The sequence below is a fragment of the Melozone crissalis genome, unplaced genomic scaffold, assembly GCF_028551555.1.
Source record: "Melozone crissalis strain CALT ecotype California unplaced genomic scaffold, PUWL_Pcris_2 ptg000068l_1, whole genome shotgun sequence".
NCBI lineage: Eukaryota > Metazoa > Chordata > Aves > Passeriformes > Passerellidae > Melozone > Melozone crissalis.
This window is the reverse complement of record NW_026535846.1, coordinates 9296745-9313845: the sequence shown is the minus strand read 5'-3', so window position 1 is coordinate 9313845 and position 17101 is coordinate 9296745. Positions and strand designations below refer to the sequence as shown.

Below are 17101 nucleotides of genomic sequence, written 5' to 3'. Positions count from 1 at the left end.
AGTCCTCCTCCCCATTCCAGGTTTCCTTGTGTTGCGTTCACTTCCAGCCCTTTCTCCCACATCTCTTCAGAAATAACTGAGTTTTCAGTTATTTTTAGTAGAATTCAATTCTCTTAACCCTTAGCAATAATCCAGGCAGGAGGGGTTTTGAGCAAGTGCAAGAAAGGCCCTACAATGTCAGCATAATAACATGGCTCTTCTCATTCTAATGGCATTCCTTGCTCCTTGTTAGATTAAAGAAGTTTTCTGTGACTTTTTTACTGTTGCTGTACAACACACTTCAGTCACGAAATGGCAATGTTCTCCATGGACTGCAGGATTTTCTTCTTGATTCTTTTCTTCTTATGATCCCTTTCTTCTCATCTTAGCTCTGGCTCTTGGTTTTGTATCTGTTGTACTGAATGTAAAATGCTTGGAAAGAGCAAGAATGAACAGAGACTGAACAAGGTAGACTTCTGATCAATCATGTCACACCAAAAATATTAATAAAAATAGCAGTCAGACTGGAAGAAGCACAGAGGAGGGACTGCTGCAGGAATGCTGAAGAAAAGTGGGGTAAACTCCAGTTTTAGAGCGTGGTTTGAAGATCCCACTCTTCTGTCATGTCTGATACCCACAAACTCTCTTGTTACAGACCCTCAAAGCCACAGTGTGGTGATTCCCAATGGGGAAAAGGCAGGCAAGCAGAAGCTGCTGTTAGAACACAGGTCCTTGCATTTTTCTTTCAGTGCTCTGTTTACATGAGCACCCACTGGGTTCAGCCCTAATGACCCGCTGGAGGTGCTGAGTCAATGAAGCCACACAGTCAGTCAAGCTTAGCTTCAGAAATTATTGGGACCATTACTAGATCTTGTAGCTTTCCTTGTCCATCCAGCTGTGTTTCACTCCTGTGAAATACACTGAGGCATTTCATACTTGCTGTCACCTTAGAGTTCTTCAATACAGCTTCATTTGATGCTGTTTCAGGCATCCAAGCACATCTGGATAGTCACTGATTTCAGCCAGCCTTCAGAACATCTTCAAATCCTGCCATTCCTGCTCTCATAGCTTTGGGGTGCTGCAGGAGTCAGTTGACACAAACAGACACAAACAGATTAACTGGAGGTGCAAAGCACTGAGGTATGATTGTTCACATATAGTGAATTTTAATGGCAGCTGAGTCATGGATTGCCCCTGTGCCTTTGAAATTGTTGACGAAACAAAGTGGTGGGTTTATTTGACATTCAATGCAGAACTAAATTTGGTATTTATGCTCAGGAACCTTGACAATGGCTCAGAAGCCCCTTCCCTCTGAGCAGGGGAAAACACAGAATAAGGTGCTCATTGCTCCAAGTGTAACTATTGAGTGAAAGTTTCCTTGATGACATTGGCAGCATAACACAAGGGCACAAATCCAACCTCTTTTGAAAGATAATTTGTTTTTGCCGGTATTGGAAAACAAGCTGGTTATTTGTTATTTTGATTCCATACAAGGGAGTGTCTGATAAGGAGCTGCTTTTATGCTAAGAAAGTCAAGGTGTTTAATGTGATTGCTTAGAGTCAGAAGAAAGCTGTATTAACAGACTTAGCAAGTTATGGACCTAAAGCCATCCTTTTCTGGCACCTCCCAAAAACAGATTTTACCTTGCTAACTGGCAAAATGCCACCTGAGCAGGCCAGCTGTGGCTGGGTTCATCTCATGTGTTTGTTGAGGTCAAATCTCCTGGAAGGCAGTGGAACAGAGGTGCTGTGTCCTGAGTTTCTGAGACTTCATCTGCTAATTGGATAGACTGCCTCTGCCTTAGTGCTGATCAGAGTTAATGCCCAAGATCAAAAGATAGCTCAATGAAGATAAATTTGCACCATGAGAGAATTTGTCATATATTTAAGTTACTGAAATACAGAACAAGCAGAACACTGGTATTATGTAGGTGTGTGCAAGAGTATTGTGATGAAAGATCCTGAGGCACTCATGGACTCTGAACAGTTGGACATAGGGTTTAAAGAAAATTAAGTGTCCTAATTTGAGTTTGAAGTTATAAGCTCTTCCCAATATATTGAAGTTCCTCCCTGAAATTCTCTAGAAATCATCCCACATCCCTAGAACATAGCATAGGACTTTCTGATTGCTGTGGAATCTTTCCACCACATAAGATATTGTAAAACTGTTTATAAACTGAGACAAGATGGGTTCTGCAGGCCACATTCTGTGATACAGGGAATTCTGACTGAACAAAATCAGAGGAACTCCTGCTACACAGGTGTAGGAATGGGGAAGCACAAGCTTTGGGATACTATTCCTCTTTTTACAGTAGTCAGCAAAGTTTTTCCAAACCGCTATATCACTTTGGGATATATGGAAGGTGAAGGCTTTTGAAATAGAGTGAAATCTAACCTGGAATCATAGAGGAGCTTTATTTATGTAAACACAACTTCCTACACCAACAATCTCCTCTTTGCCCACATGAAAAGAAATGTTTTCTTTAAATTTGCAGCTAATACACCCTGTTTGCATCTGTTACATTTTCAGGGCATCAAAGAGTGATCAGCAGGCTTAGGCTGGAGGGAACTGAAACTTTCCTTTTGCCGCAGAACATTCAGGTGGGGTGTAAGACAACGAGAAAATATGGAAACTGCTGAGGAGGTCTGTACAGGGAGTGCTCACCATCCTCTGAAGGGCACAGGAGTGGTTATTCAGGGGATGAGAGCCCCTGTTTAAGGCAGCTAGAGCCAAGCTAGGGTCCAGCAGCAGCATATTGTGGAGGGTGTGTGTGTTCTGCTGCTTCATTAACAGCACTCGGTGTGCCTCCACTGCTCTGACCTTTGCTATCCTGTGAGCATGAGGATGCTTTCAGTTTTTTGCCTCATCTACTTCTTCCTGATCAGGTGGCCTGTAGCAGACACTGACCACAGTGTCACCCACCATGGGCTGCCCTCTGCTCCTGGCTGCCAGCTGTCAGCTGGCTCATCACCTGCCCCAAGGCACAGACAAGCTCCGTGTGCCCCAGCTGCTCTCTCACATCAGGGGATCTCTTCAGCTTTAATGTCCTGTCCTGTGCTTCCTAAAGATCCATCCCTGGCAGCCCTCCATGACAGCTGACCACTCCCCTTCCTTTCTTACACAACTTTGCTGTGATGCCAGCGAGATCACAGCCCATCCCAGAACCTTTGTGGCTGCTGTTTGTCCCCTGTAGTGTACAGGGAATTACTGGGGATCATTGTGAACCACGATGAACCAGCACCAGGCTTGGCACCCTGCCCAGACACACCTGTCCAGGAGCAGGGCAGGTACAACAGAGGCCAACCAGCCCCAGAAGGACTTCTTGACTTGCACAGCTCCACTGAAGCACTGACATCGAGGGGCAGACACTTTCCCAGTGGCTCAAACACCTGCCCCAGCTCTCGGGCAGGTGTGTGAGCCCCACTGCCTGTTGGTGTGGTGTTTCCAGGTGTACCAAGAGCCCAGGATTTAGCAAAACCATGACCTGATCCCTCAGTGCAGCACTCGTTAGCAGCAGGCTCAGCCCTTGGCTCTGCCTGGCGCATACTAACGACTTGTTTTGATCCTTCCAGGCCATGGGAATTGTCCTCACACGCTGCGTCCTCAGCCACTCCTCCCGTGGGCTGCCCCAGGGCACCTCGGAGGTTTTGGTGGGTTACAGGTGATCCCATGTACAACAGGAAAAAAAGGAAACTGTCACTTGTTCCGAAGACTGTGCACAGGATTTATGATAAGTAAGATTTTGCTGTTTTTTCCTCTTGGTGTGCAGGCCCTTTTTCATAAGTTCTCTGCTGCCTCGAGTTGAGACAGGATGCCCTTTATGCTGGCAATATGATGCCATGGAGCTGGCAGCCTTCCTTTTTCACAGCCCCACACTAAATGCAGGGCAAGCAGGCCGGGGAAAATAAATCTGAAATGGGAGAAGGTTGTGTTGTTCTAGCTTCCCGTCCCCTCTTTCCTGCCTGCTCTTTTCCTCAGGTCTTTCGCCCCACTATAAATGCAGGTAAAAGCCTCCAGTCACAACGAGCAAAATGAAGAGAGCCACGGGCTCCGGCAGTGCGTATCTACTCTAATTTCTCTTTTCTTTCTTCTAGTAATCCAGACAAGACTTGCATGTTTTCTGCTCCATTCTTTGGGTCAAGAACACACTGGTTAATAGCCAATTATTTCATGCCCTAAGGAAATTTTGGCAAAGAAGTTCCTGGGAAGAGTCAACTTGTTTTGGGAAATGAGACTAATATTCAGTAAGTGAGATATTTCCCTTTGCTCTCTTTTGCAATACTGTCCCATCTCAGCACAAGGCTGAATTTATTGCTGTAATAGCTGCAATTCAGACAAAGCATAATCATTTCCCAGAGTTGGTTTTTGGGTTTTTTTCTTGTTTTTCACAAAAAGTGAAGTTTTAGCCCAGTCACTATGGCAAAAATTTCAGTTAGGTAATAAAATTCTGCTTATTAAAAATTTCCCTTTTAAAATCTGTCCCAAACTAATGGTTGCTTTTCCTTTGAGCACTTTTAAAGGGATAATTCACTTTAAATTCACAGCTTTCCAAATTCTGAAGCCGTCTGAAATTTTCCTGGACTGCCTAAACCAGAATGTGCAGTTCCAGCTAAGATATCTAAAGGTACATTTTTGCTTGTTTAATTGTTGTTGTTTGTATTCTTGTGTCTGTATGAGACACAACTCATGTAGACTCAACTGATGACTAGCAGAATTAAACAAAATTATTTGCATAGGAAAAACAAGCCTTATTTAAAATTGTTTTTTAGTAGGAGTAGCATTGAGTATTAATAAATTCAATTTGTGTATCAAGGGCTGTTTTACATGTACAAAAATCCAATAGTGAAAAAATAGGCCGAAAGATAATCTGAGGCGAACAGTCTGGAGCAGCAACCCAGAACAGATGATCCACTGTATAAATTACTGCAATTTATTTTTTTAATTTACTTGTGCTACTTTATTATTGTTTATTCATTTGATAGATGGCATTTAATTTCAGTTGGAGAGCTTCAGGATGAGTGTTTGATGCTAATGGTTGGAATTTACTCCTGGGCAGCAAGCCAACGTGCCACAGCCATGTTCCAGTGGTGCCCTCCAAGCTGTGTTTAAGTGGCCTTCTGTTGCCCTTGGGGTATGTTTTACACAGGAAGCTAAAAGCCTAATGCAGGCCTGCAGCTCACTTGCTGGAGCAAGAGAAAGATGGTTTTCCCTCTCTCCTGGTCTCTGCAGCAAGAAAATCAAATTATTGGATTACTGGCCCTTCGATTGCGCTCAGCGCAAATAGTTCAAAATCCCATTGTACTGGAGACCTTTGAGATGAAATGTAAATGGATAAAGAAAACAAATGTATTAAATTGGTCTAATATGTCAATAGTGTGCTATTACCTGATTAAGTGGAATGGCTAGGACTGTTCTTCTAAACAGCCTGATGGAGGTAAGGCATCTGCTGCTAGACTGGCCACACAAAAAAAACCCCAACAAACCAATAAACCAAAAAAGGCATCCACAGGAGCCTACGAGAGGCATAAATTAATGCAGATTCTCTTTCCTTGCTTATTTTTATTTCTGGAAAAGAAAATCAAAGCAAGCAGATCGATCTTGTGCAGGGTTAAAATTGCAATTACATAGGGATCTATGCAGCACATGAAATATTTGGGCTGATAGATCAGAACCTGACTGCTTTGTTCTACATATATCTCTGTATGCGTTAGCTTGAACTTGGAATTTCCTGCTTTCTGCCCTTTTTTTTTTACTTGCACATGTATTTTATATATTTTTTAGGGCTAATTCCTTTTTGTTATCATGTATTTTTAAGACATAATATCAGCTAAGATTGGGAGAAGCATCTAATGGATTTTAAACTCCCTTATTGCTGTAATTTTTGTGCATATTCACACATAATATCACGATTCGAATGTCACTCCATTGTGCAGAATAAATAGGTCCACAGGAAAGTATAAGTGAGGTAAATTATTGTACTTTTCAAAGTGGAGAAAACTTCTTTAACAACCAAGGATTCAATTATTTCATTTTATATTAGGCTGGTTGGTTTCTCTACAAGTTTCTTGTTAAAATTATCTTACTGTCCTTTTGTATTTATGTGTCCACAGAGCAATAAATAGCTATTGAAACACAGTTGTTACTGTCAGTGTCACTGTCACTGTGTTTGAATTCCTTTCACTCCACAGTTTTGATGAAATCTGGGTAGCTCTTGTGTGCAAGTGCCAAATATGTGAGCACGTATTCTAATGGCTTGGGTTTCAAATAGAGCCTCCAAAACTGACTAATAAAATGCACATTAAACTAGAGGCTGAGATATATTTTTGTAGCTTGCTGAGATTCTAGCACGTACTGGTATTCATAAGATAATAAATGTGAAATGGGTTTGATGCTTATCCACCTGAACATTTCTGAGTTAAAAAAAATAAAAGAGATTGATAGACAACGCTTTCTCTCTTTTACAACTAATAAGCTTCTAGTTCATTAAGTTATTACATGCCATTCCTTGTCTGACAAATAGAATCCATAATTCAGTTTTTCCCAGAGTTGCACATTCTTTAAGTCTACAGACCAAATCACCAGAGCACATTTTGTCAATAAAGCTTCTGTTTGGTGGGGGAAGGAGGGGGCAGTTAAGTAAAGTAATATGAAATGCAATCCGTTCTTGGTGTCAGAGGTCATTTATTTGCTTCAATATTGCTTTTATTCTTTTTATACATTCACTAAATGATGATAGTTACGGAAAGTCCGTGGTTATTCACTGCATTATATTTAAAATGAGCAACATTTTGTTTCAGGCTCTTACACTTGGGAATCTTTAGCATTATCTTGAGAAGTAAACTGTGCTTTTGCAAGGAATCCTTGACAATGTATTAGTTCAGCTCTGCATTTACTGAGGGATAAAGGCTTTCTTCTGTGAGCAGTGGGAAAGCCACAGAGGCAAACAAAAAACCAGCCATGTTCTGCAGCCCTGAACCAAAAGACTTGTCACTTCTTGAGCCAGAAGTGCCCAGCACAGTTGCAGGCAGCCAGTGACACCTTCAGCATGGAAAGTTATATGGGAATAATTTGTGTCCTAGACCAAGGTTCCAGCACTGCTCTTCTCACCAGGGCTTGAAGAGGAATTGCTGTGCCCTGTGTTGAGTATAATATATGGTATCTATTTGTAAAAAATACAGCCTGGTGATAAAATGCTTGCCTAGGGAGTGGGAGAGAGTGGTCCAGGCTCATCGCAGCTTGCAGTGATTTAAACCCATTTTGCTGTCCAGAGAAACAGGCAATCATGACAGGGGGAGAAAAAAGCAGTGTGCCCTGCCCTCCAGCCGTGGCATTTGGGTGGATGCTCTGCCAAGGGTCCCCAAGGTTGCAGCTGATGAGAGCAGTGAGACAGCACTCCCGAAGGAGGGGTGAGGCTGAGAGCTGGCAGGGGCAGCAGGGCACAGCGGCTGCCCTGCAGCCCTTTCAGTCCTGTTTTGGGGTGGGCTGGGGTAACCATTGCATTACCTTCCCTGGGGAGGTGTTGCTTTAGCCCTGGGGAGGCTCAGAACTTCTTCCTTTGTCTGCCCTATTCTGATTAAAGCCTGCCTTTTTCCTTGCAGTGGAAATTAGGAGCAGTGAGCAGTTGCCATTTTCAGCAGACGGACAAGCAGCCATTCCCTGGCCCAAAGTGTCCCAGGGGTATATGGTTCAATTTCTGCAGGCATCCAGGAATTAGTGTCACCTCTACACGTGAATGAAAGTCAGGGTTTGTCTGAGTAAGGAAGGGAATGAAGGAGGGTGGCATTAAGCAGGAATATTCAAGCCTGCACACTGCTGGGAGGAGGTGTAGAGTAACATTTCAACCAGTCCAGGTCTGTCCAAAATGCTCTGACACTGTACTATTGTACTTTAATATGGGATAATACTTCTCATTATATTTTTAGTTAACAAATACACAGGTGATTGTTGCAACTGAAGGATAATGGTGTCCTTGGAAAGCACTATTTTAAAATGGAATGTTGTAACATGGTACTAAGACAACAGCCTAATGGGGTTACTGCTCATCACAATTACTGACTGTGAATTATAAATGAGAGAACAATGGGAAACATTATTTCAATAGAAAATGAAATAAATGAAGAGAAGCCAAAGTATCTAATTGATCCTTTCTCCAGAGATCGCTCAGAGCTGCTCTGATGCTGAAAAATCCACCTTTGAAGAAGATGCAGTTCCTGTGTGTCCAGTCTCTGCAGTGGTCCCTGACAGCAGAGCAGAGCAGGCACCTCTAGACCCACACTGGTGCTCACTCTTGGGCTTGAAACCCTGCTCAGGATATAGCCTGACTTCCCAAAATGGGAATTATTCTGCTGAGGATGTATTAGTGCCCTGAGCTAACCTCTGTAAGGAAGGCTCACTAGATCGTCATGGAAATGAGTGAGTCAACAATGCTTTTGCCTTGTCAAAGCATTTATAACATCTGATTTTTCTAGATACCTAGGTAATGAAATATTCAGTATTCTGATGGAGTTTCCTAACCCACTGTCACTCTTGTCTGTGACTGTAGCCTGTGTAATTTAATTAGCCATTTATTGTTTTTGTACATAATATATAAAAAATAGCAATGAGCTGAAAACACTGAAAATATTCACAAGAACCAGAAAAGCAGACTGGTAGCTGTGGATCTTCTGTAACTGCTGATATCTCCTGAGAGGCCCTTACACTGAATTTATCCAGGACTTTTGCTTTATGTTTAAATAAATAAATAAATCTATTATCTTTAAGCTTTTTGCTTTTTTATCAGGGAAAACTTTAATGAGAAAGTTTAGCTCATCAGTGTTAAGTTTTCTACTAATTAGGTGAAAGTGATTTTTCTTCTGCATGCAGTTTCTGTTATCTGGCACTCCTGAGCTAGTGAGTAGCATCCACAAATAGTCCTGCCCTGCTTTAGTATTTTCAAAAAACAAAAGAGAAGGTCTAAGAAGTTTTTGACTACTGTAGCATTTACATTCTATGGAAACAAGTAAAATGACATTTAAGAGCTGCATGTTGTTTCTGTAATTCCAGAACTGGGATAGATATGCTAAGCCTTTCTGCTTTAGTGTACAATCTTTCAGTAACAAGACAATTTATGATAAAAAATAATATATTTGACAGCATAAATGAGTGATCTGGTCACATCCACCAACTTAAGCATGTGGTTTTGGTCATTGTTATGAAAAACCAAACCAAATTTTCATTCCTTGCCAAACCAACACTCATTCCTGGCCCAGTGGCTATTTTTTCATGCTGGTTGTTTTTTATTTTACAGGCCTATAAAGTGCTGCTATGGAAGTCACTTTTTTCCCTACTGAGTGAATAAATTACAAGTCCTGGAGCAGTGCTCAGTGTGCTGTAATTCTTGGCTATAACATCTATGAGATATGTTTAAACTGAATGATCCACTGCTCAGAGGAGTGACGGCTTCTTTTATGGCCCTCTTGTTCTTGCAGACAGTAAACCATTGAAATAGACCATGAAGACAAGGGCAAGTTCACCATATTCTCATCTTTCCTGGAGTTGCATGTACTTTTGTCTGCGCTGTGGGACGCCTCACACCTCACACATTCAGGACTAGCTAAGTCTTGGCATTAATAGTGTTTTGTGGGGTTTTTTTCCTCCAGTCTATATTTTGAATTATGAAACTTTGATAATTTCTAGAAAAGGTTATATTTCTTTCTAAAGCAGATACAAGCTTCAAACTCGTATGTAACCTGTATGTATAAAACCACCGTGAAAGATGTTATTGTTCCTTCCAGTAGTTTTTTCTCCATCTGCACATAAAATGTTTTTCCACTGTCAGGCAGACTCTTATGTTCTTATCTCTTATGTACTCAGTCACCTTGTAAATGCAGAGCATTATTGTACAGAAGAAGCTTTTTCACAGACTCCATGACTTTGACAATTACTTATTGTAATTTTTCCATCTCTCCTGTCCTTTTTGACAGATCCTGCAAGATTATGTTATCCATTATGTGACCTTCTTACTTGACATTCCTTTGTCATTGTTCTGAATGCAGGCACAAAGAGCTGAGGAAGGCTGGGATGCAGAGGAGGGGAGAGGCCAGGATTGTCACCCAGAGCTGCCAGAGCAGGTGTGCCTGGCCAGGTCTGGGCTCCCACACTGCAGCCAAGGTAATTGCATTGCATATCCATTTAAATGCTAAAGAATAACACACGTGTTCGCAGCCTCCTCATGGCTTAAACTGTCTTTTATCCATAGGAGCAAGGTGACATATAACCCATTTTTATACTCAAGCTGGAAGTTGTGGTTGAAAATCCCCACTCTCAATACCCCCAGCTCCCATTCCAGACTTTACTGGGTTTCTACTAGTGAGCAGTATGCTTTACAATTTTACTGTTTTCATGTATTTAAATATAATGTCTCTCTAGCTACTAATTTTATTTTCCTGTTTAATTTATTCTCCAGATTCTCTGGCCTTCAGTCAATGCACTGAGTGATTAAATTATTATCCCAGTAATGAGATTTGACACAATCTATGCCAGTTACCTGTGTGACCTGCTAAGTAGGTTAATTGGCAACCCTGAATAATTATCCCCCACCTCATCTTGCTGACTGAGAGTCTGACAAATAAATGAAACATAAAAATGCTGAAAATGACACACCATTTTTAATTTCAACTGCTGAATTGTTTCAAAGAAACCTTTTACTTAGTAGCTTATTAATAAAATTGAAAAAATACCTTGTGAACATACTGGTTTTATTATTATGTAGATGTTTGCTCCTGTGTATAAGCAAAGCTTCCTAGAGGAAAATGAACTCTGAGACATGTTAGATGAGCAGGTCTCTCTATTCTACAAATTACTAATATAAGTCAGTTGTTGCATCCTCAGAGGCTACTCAAAAGTGAGGAAAATTCAAGAAGTCAAAGTGAAATTTGTGGTGACATTACAATAATTATGTTTTAATGCTTTTCTGTGAAATCTTGAGAATTATAAATTAATTTTATTGTTTAATGAAAGCTATGATCTTTCTATTTCCATTTCCCAGGAAAGAGAGTTAAGAAAAATAAATATGGTACCTGGTGATGCTGACTTGTGTATCTAATCTTTTCTGCTTTGTTCATTTCTGAAAAGCCAGGATGCTATTTCTTTCTGCCCTAGAAAATGTAACATTGGAGCTTAGAGAGGAAAAAGAATGAACTCCTACAGATGAGAAGATGGGTTAAAAATTTAAACTTGTGGTCTTTTCATGATATAATCAGCTCAAATTAATGGTTCAGAGCCAGGGATTTAGTAAGACTGCTTCCAAAAAGAATTCCTCTGCCCTGGCCAGAAATCTCACCAAAACTTAGGGTAGAGAGAACAATCAAAGAATGAATTTCTTGTTATCAGCAGTTAATGACTGCAGCATAAAGTATCTTCAGAGAGGCACTGTGGAGAGGGGAGCTGCTCTGCCCTGTCCTGGGGCACTCCTGTGGCACAGGTGGTGGTCCTGCAAGCACAGGCACCACTGATGGAACCACACAAATAAGTGTGGTTGGTAAAGGCATGGTAATTTTGGGCCATTTACATCAGCTTATCCTGTGCCACATCTCAAAATTTCAGCATGGTTTTCCATTAAATAAAAGCTTGCAAAATCCTGATGTCCCATCCCCTGTGGCTGCAATTGACATTCCTCTTTTTCTGCCTCTCTGTTTGCAAAAATAGGTTTCCATTTCTAAGCTCGTTCCATTACAGAAAGCAGTGTGCAGTTTGCTGTGTCCAGAATGGATTCTTCAGGTGGATAACCCATCCAAAGCCATTCCATCTTTCAGTTTGTTGTCTTACAGGCTTTCAAGGGGGGTGACACAATTCAAGAGAGGATGCTGATGAAATCACACTCAAACCTGAGTCTGAAAAGTCAGCAGAGCGCAGCTTTTGGGAGTGAGTCATGTTAAAACCAAGCATATGCTCAAGTGTTTTGCTGGATCATGGCCATATTGAACTATAATGACCTAAATGGATTTACTCCCCAGACAAATTTACCCTTTGCTTTCCTCCTGCCCACACATACATTTGCACCTCAATCAATCACTTATGTCTCCTTCTATTTCCTGCATCCTACTTTTATGAAAAACTTTATGACTTGTTTCATCTCTTCTAAGCATGGCTTTATTTCCTCTATCGGTTTCCTTGATATTTCATCATCAAGGCTTTTTTGCCCCTACCTAAAGGTTTTCAATTTTAGTGTAGAAATTTAATAGAAACAAATTTGTTAAGGCTTGTTAAAGGAGCTGTACTGTCTCTTTGTGGTCTTTCATCTAAACCCCTTCCTCCCCATATAAAGACAAAGGTGTTGAAGATGCACATCAGGTAAACTATTGCCTACAAATGGAAAAAATAACATCTTGAAGCTCTCTTTCTGTGGGTGTTTTTTTTTTTTTTTCTGACATGTGGTCTTTATATCTAGAATTATAGACATTTAGATGTCAGGTAGCTAGAGAGAAAAAAAATAAAATAGAAGAGATATTGTAGCAAAATATCAAAGAACTGATGCATTGGTGGTAGTTACAAAGTGTTTTATTTCTCAAGAAGTGCCCAACTTTATAAAGTTTTTATCATACCTGATAGAAAATTAAGGGCTGCTGATATTTTGCAATTCATTACCCATTGCTTGTTGATTACATAATTGTTTTTGAATGAAGGAGCACTGTGGGGTCCTGTGAGAAGCTAAGCTGACATGACTTCTGTCTTTCCTTTTTATTAAGATAGTCAATAGCGTAGTTGTAAGGAACAGAATTGCTCTTTGTGACTGTATTAGACATTCTTCTGGGAGAGCTAGCTAAAATTTGAGAGCAGAAAAGCATTTCTGGAAAAAAAAAAAAAAACAAACCAGCATGCCAGACAAATCAATAAGTGGATGGAGCCGAGTCTGAGACTTTGGGGTTGGGTTAGAACCTAAATCAAGACACTATTGACTCTGCAAAGCCTGTATCTTCAGGGGTGCCTATATCAAAATCAATATTGCTTTCCTGCTTTATTTGATAACTTCTATGCCTTTGTGCAAGCAAATCCATTTTACAGTTGTATTTCTTTTCTTGAGCAAAAGTCTTCTCTTTGGTATGTGTGACCTGTGTACTATGGCTCTGTGTAAATTAACAAAAGGTGGATTGTGTGTGATATCTGTCACCAGTGTTCTCCAATGATGACATTTGCAAAGGAAATGAAATATCTGTAAATTCTTTGCTGCATAATTTATACACAACTCCTATATGTGAGTTCTCTACAAGCTGTTCACTGTTACCTCAGGAATAAATATTTTATTTTATGGAAAAAGGATATAGGCATACATTGATCATCAGAATCTGAGAGCATAAACAGTGGGCTTTAATGATTTAATGCTTTGCATTTATGAAGTTTCCCATCCAAGATTTTAATATTGTATCCAATGTATCCAATATCACATAATTTAAATGCATCCCAGATTTGTGAAAGGTAGATTTTGAAATCCTGTTTTTCAGATAAAGCTGCAAGGACAATTGAAATTTTACCTGTCTGTGCTTTAAGTTAGACAAGTATCTTGTGCTTGTGCACTTGGCTGAAGTGTTTGGACTGGTCCTGACTGTTTGGTAAGCTCAGCCAGACTTAATATTTTAAGAAAAGTTATATTGTTCATGAATGATTTGTGATCTTGAATGATTGCTCTGGACTGTCGTTCAGAACCAGTTTGTGGTGGCCATCTCAAAGTGAACCCAGTGAAAGCCTCCTTGTGCACCTGCCTACATAGACTTGCCCTAAATAAATCTGAAAATTAGACCTATGTATCTTTGAACATTTAGAGTGGAGTTGGTGCAGTATTAGGTTGCTATAAAGCCACTGAAAATTCTGAACCTGGTCTCTGAAGTTAAACCATCAATCACACCGTACCCAGACCCCTGCATTCTGCAGGTTTTGGAATTAAAAAGCATTGCTAAAATTTTACTTAACTGGTTTTTGAGGCAAAACCTCTGCATTCCCAGTGAGCTCCTTGTGGTAGAAAAATGCATCTATCACAGGTAACATTTCTTCTCATTTTTGCTTGTGCTACCAGCCTTGCCTTATCTGTCTCATAAGTACTCTGTGTGTGGTATTTATGAAATATTATCCAGGTATAGTACTTAATCTCTTTACAAGAGAGAAAAAACCACAATGCACTTACTCAGCAATTCCATCTGAATTGTGCTTCCGTGATTCGATTTTCTGCCTCTTGATACCACCAAATTATTACTTCAGCAAAACTGTCTGCAGTGCCAACACACGCACAGATGAAGTCATAATAGCAGTTCATTTTACACATGCATATGCACAATCCTCCAAATGGTGTTCCTAAGAATAGAGGTTTGAAAAGCTCCTTGATAACATGAGTGTGAAAAGGGTTTTTGTACAATCAATACTCACATTCTGCTTGCTGCTTGGTATTGATTGCATCTGCTTCTGCAGGGTATAATGTATGTTTAACTGTATAAAATAAGTATATTAATTACTGGACCTGTGCTTCCAATAAAATGAAAATTCTGAATTAATAGCTGTACTTTCCTTTTCTTTTTTTTGATACTTTTAATATCTCAGAGTTAACATCAAAATTCTTCCTGAGTTAGAAGAAATAAATTCAGTCTTCTGGGTAAAACAATTTCTATAGGACTGGTGAAATTCAAGCTTTAAAATTTTGTTCACTGTAAAATATGGTTCACTGCAGAATGATAAAATGCTTAAGAAAAGATAGGTAAAATATAAGAGTATATGAGGGACTGGAAATTGCCTAAAAATATGTGTTTGTAATTGTGGTTTAGGTAAGTTGTAAAGGTAGGAAAAATTAAGTGGTTTATAGCTATATAACAATGATATTTGATAATGAAGTATTCATTGCAGGTAGAGACGAGAAGTGTAATGAGCACACCTTTTCCTGATGGATTCCTTTATAAACCTTTTGGGGAAGATGTCACATCATGGTGTGTTTCCATAGGGTACTGAAAGTGCAGAAATTCTCTTCACAAAGGAAAACCTGCATGGGCAGCCACCCTGCTTTCCTACAGCTTCCCCCTGGGACAGAATTTGCTCAAGGAAAGTTTCAGTAAGAAGGCAGAGTTGATTCCAGTCCCACATAACAAGGGGATGGGTAAAAAAATCACTTCAGGTTCCTCTGCCCCACACTGGATTCCAGTTATTGCCACATCTGTGCCACCTCTGCATTTTGTGGGGCCGCTTCTGTGAGGCAGATCAATGGATTGATCCCTGTTAAGAGTAAGCAGGCAAAAAGATCAATTAGCACACTGAAAGTCATTTCATAAAATAAATCAATTTGCACCAATAAAGGAGCAATTAAAAACTAGTGGGCAATCTCACCCTTTGGGCTTGAAAAAAATAGATCTGTGCTGATGTGAAACAGCATGATTTTAATAAATATCTGTCAGTTGTTCTTTTGTTTGCAGTTTAGGAATCCCTTTGGTTCCTGAGAATACAAAAGAAACCCAAAAGCAAGCAAGATACCTTTATTGTGCCTTTCATATAAGAAAACAATCAGGACTCAACAGGGCACTGTCCAGCTTTATTTAAAAACCGCTAAGAGTAAAAAATAGCTGTAACTCTAATGAACACCTTTTAACTACAATCAATTCCATCTTCTGAGGTCTTCATGACAGATAAAGAGCAAATTACTGGTACACATTAACAACTTGAGAAGTAAATAGTCCCATTAAAATATTTTGCCAGTGTTCATAAACCATTGCTTCCCAGAACTCCATCCCTGTCAAATAAATAACTTTTTGTTCCCTATTAAATACAGAGAGCACAGGTTACTATGGTGATCAACAGAACACAAAATAAACTCTGCTTCTTCATAGCAGCCACATTCTAGAGGAAAAAAAATCTGAACATCAGCTTGCAGTTTCAAGCTGAATCTCTGAAAAATATTTTGAGAAAACAAAATTATTTTTATGATGTCCAAGTAACACTGGGTGATGTACCACAAAAATGGAAGTGTTGCATCAGAGTTCCCCTTCAAATAAGAGTGTTTCTAGTCTGAAACATTTCAAAATTCAGGATCACAAGGCTTACGATTTTTGTCTTTTTATTCTAATCAATGAAACATATAGAACTGTGCTGGAATGCTATGGGCCACACTGCTGTGCACATACACCTCCATCTGGGTCAGGGACACCCTGGCTTTTGCCTGTTGTGTTCTTTGTGTGCCAGTTGTTTACAATCCCATTTACTCTGTGTTTTATGTTCAAAGGCTGAATCCTTGACATTGGGGACCCACTGAGCAGGGACTGCTTTGATGCCAATTTTGGAGGCTTCACTCTTTTGATAAGTATGACTCCCAATTTTAATTGCACTTGTATTAGTTGTTGACTCTTCACTACCAAGGCTTAAGAAAGCAATGAAGTAGCATTTGCATCTGCTTTCTTAGTAATCTCTCTTTCATATTTGTTATCAAGAATATTTTTTCAAATATCTGCAATGAATTCCACACCGCAATGTGAAATGATGGAGTTATTTCTAGTCATTCCCAGGTTTAGTTTAATGAAACACAACTTTGATTGATGCAGTCATGTTGCACTGATAGTCAGACCTTTCTGTTGGTCTGCACAGTGGCATTGAAATGGTTTAGGAGCAAGGAAGGCAGTGGAGAGCTAACAAAACTGGGTGGACCTTGGAAACAGCTGCTTGTTGCATGGCTTTAGATTATATGCCATTTATCTTTACATATTTCAGCTTCTTCTAGCCTCAGTACAAAATCAGATCTGCAAAATATCCAAGTGAATTAAACAGAAAGGTCACCCAGTAGCTTGCATGCTGACCTTCAGAACAAAACACTGCCAAGTCCCCAAAATCTCCATTCACATTCATTGAGACCTGAAGAGCAGCATTGAGATGGGTTTCTCTTTTATCCTACTCTACCCATTCCCTCTGCTATATAACAGTATCCCTTCCTGCTACCTCTGATATGTTTTTGAGAGGGATAATAACCTACTTTTTAATTGTAGGGCTGCACAAGGGACAAAGTGAAAGTGATTAAAAAAAAATTGTGGTCCATTGTAAGATGCTTCTAAGCACACTCTGTGGGTTTGAAGTCCTACACAGTTATTATCTAGCTGGACTCTCGGCATCAGTTTTATTTCTAGT

The 17101-nt window shown here is 39.9% G+C and overlaps 1 long non-coding RNA gene across 6 annotated transcripts in view; it reads left to right on the top strand.

Moving 5' to 3' along the window:
* LOC128945988 (uncharacterized) overlaps positions 1-12829 on the top strand; it is a 94572-nt gene extending 81743 nt beyond the window's left edge. For 3 of the 6 annotated variants that reach the window (XR_008483910.1, XR_008483913.1, XR_008483908.1), the window contains exons 3-7: positions 2510-2623; positions 4075-4224; positions 4525-4604; positions 9943-10129; positions 10425-11431. This is a non-coding gene — a long non-coding RNA (uncharacterized LOC128945988). Of the gene's footprint in view, positions 1-2509; positions 2624-4074; positions 4225-4524; positions 4605-9942; positions 10130-10424; positions 11432-11772 lie in introns of those variants that run through there. The other 3 variants (XR_008483912.1, XR_008483911.1, XR_008483909.1) reach the window with 3 other exon arrangements.
* The last annotated feature ends 4272 nt before the right edge of the window (positions 12830-17101 follow it).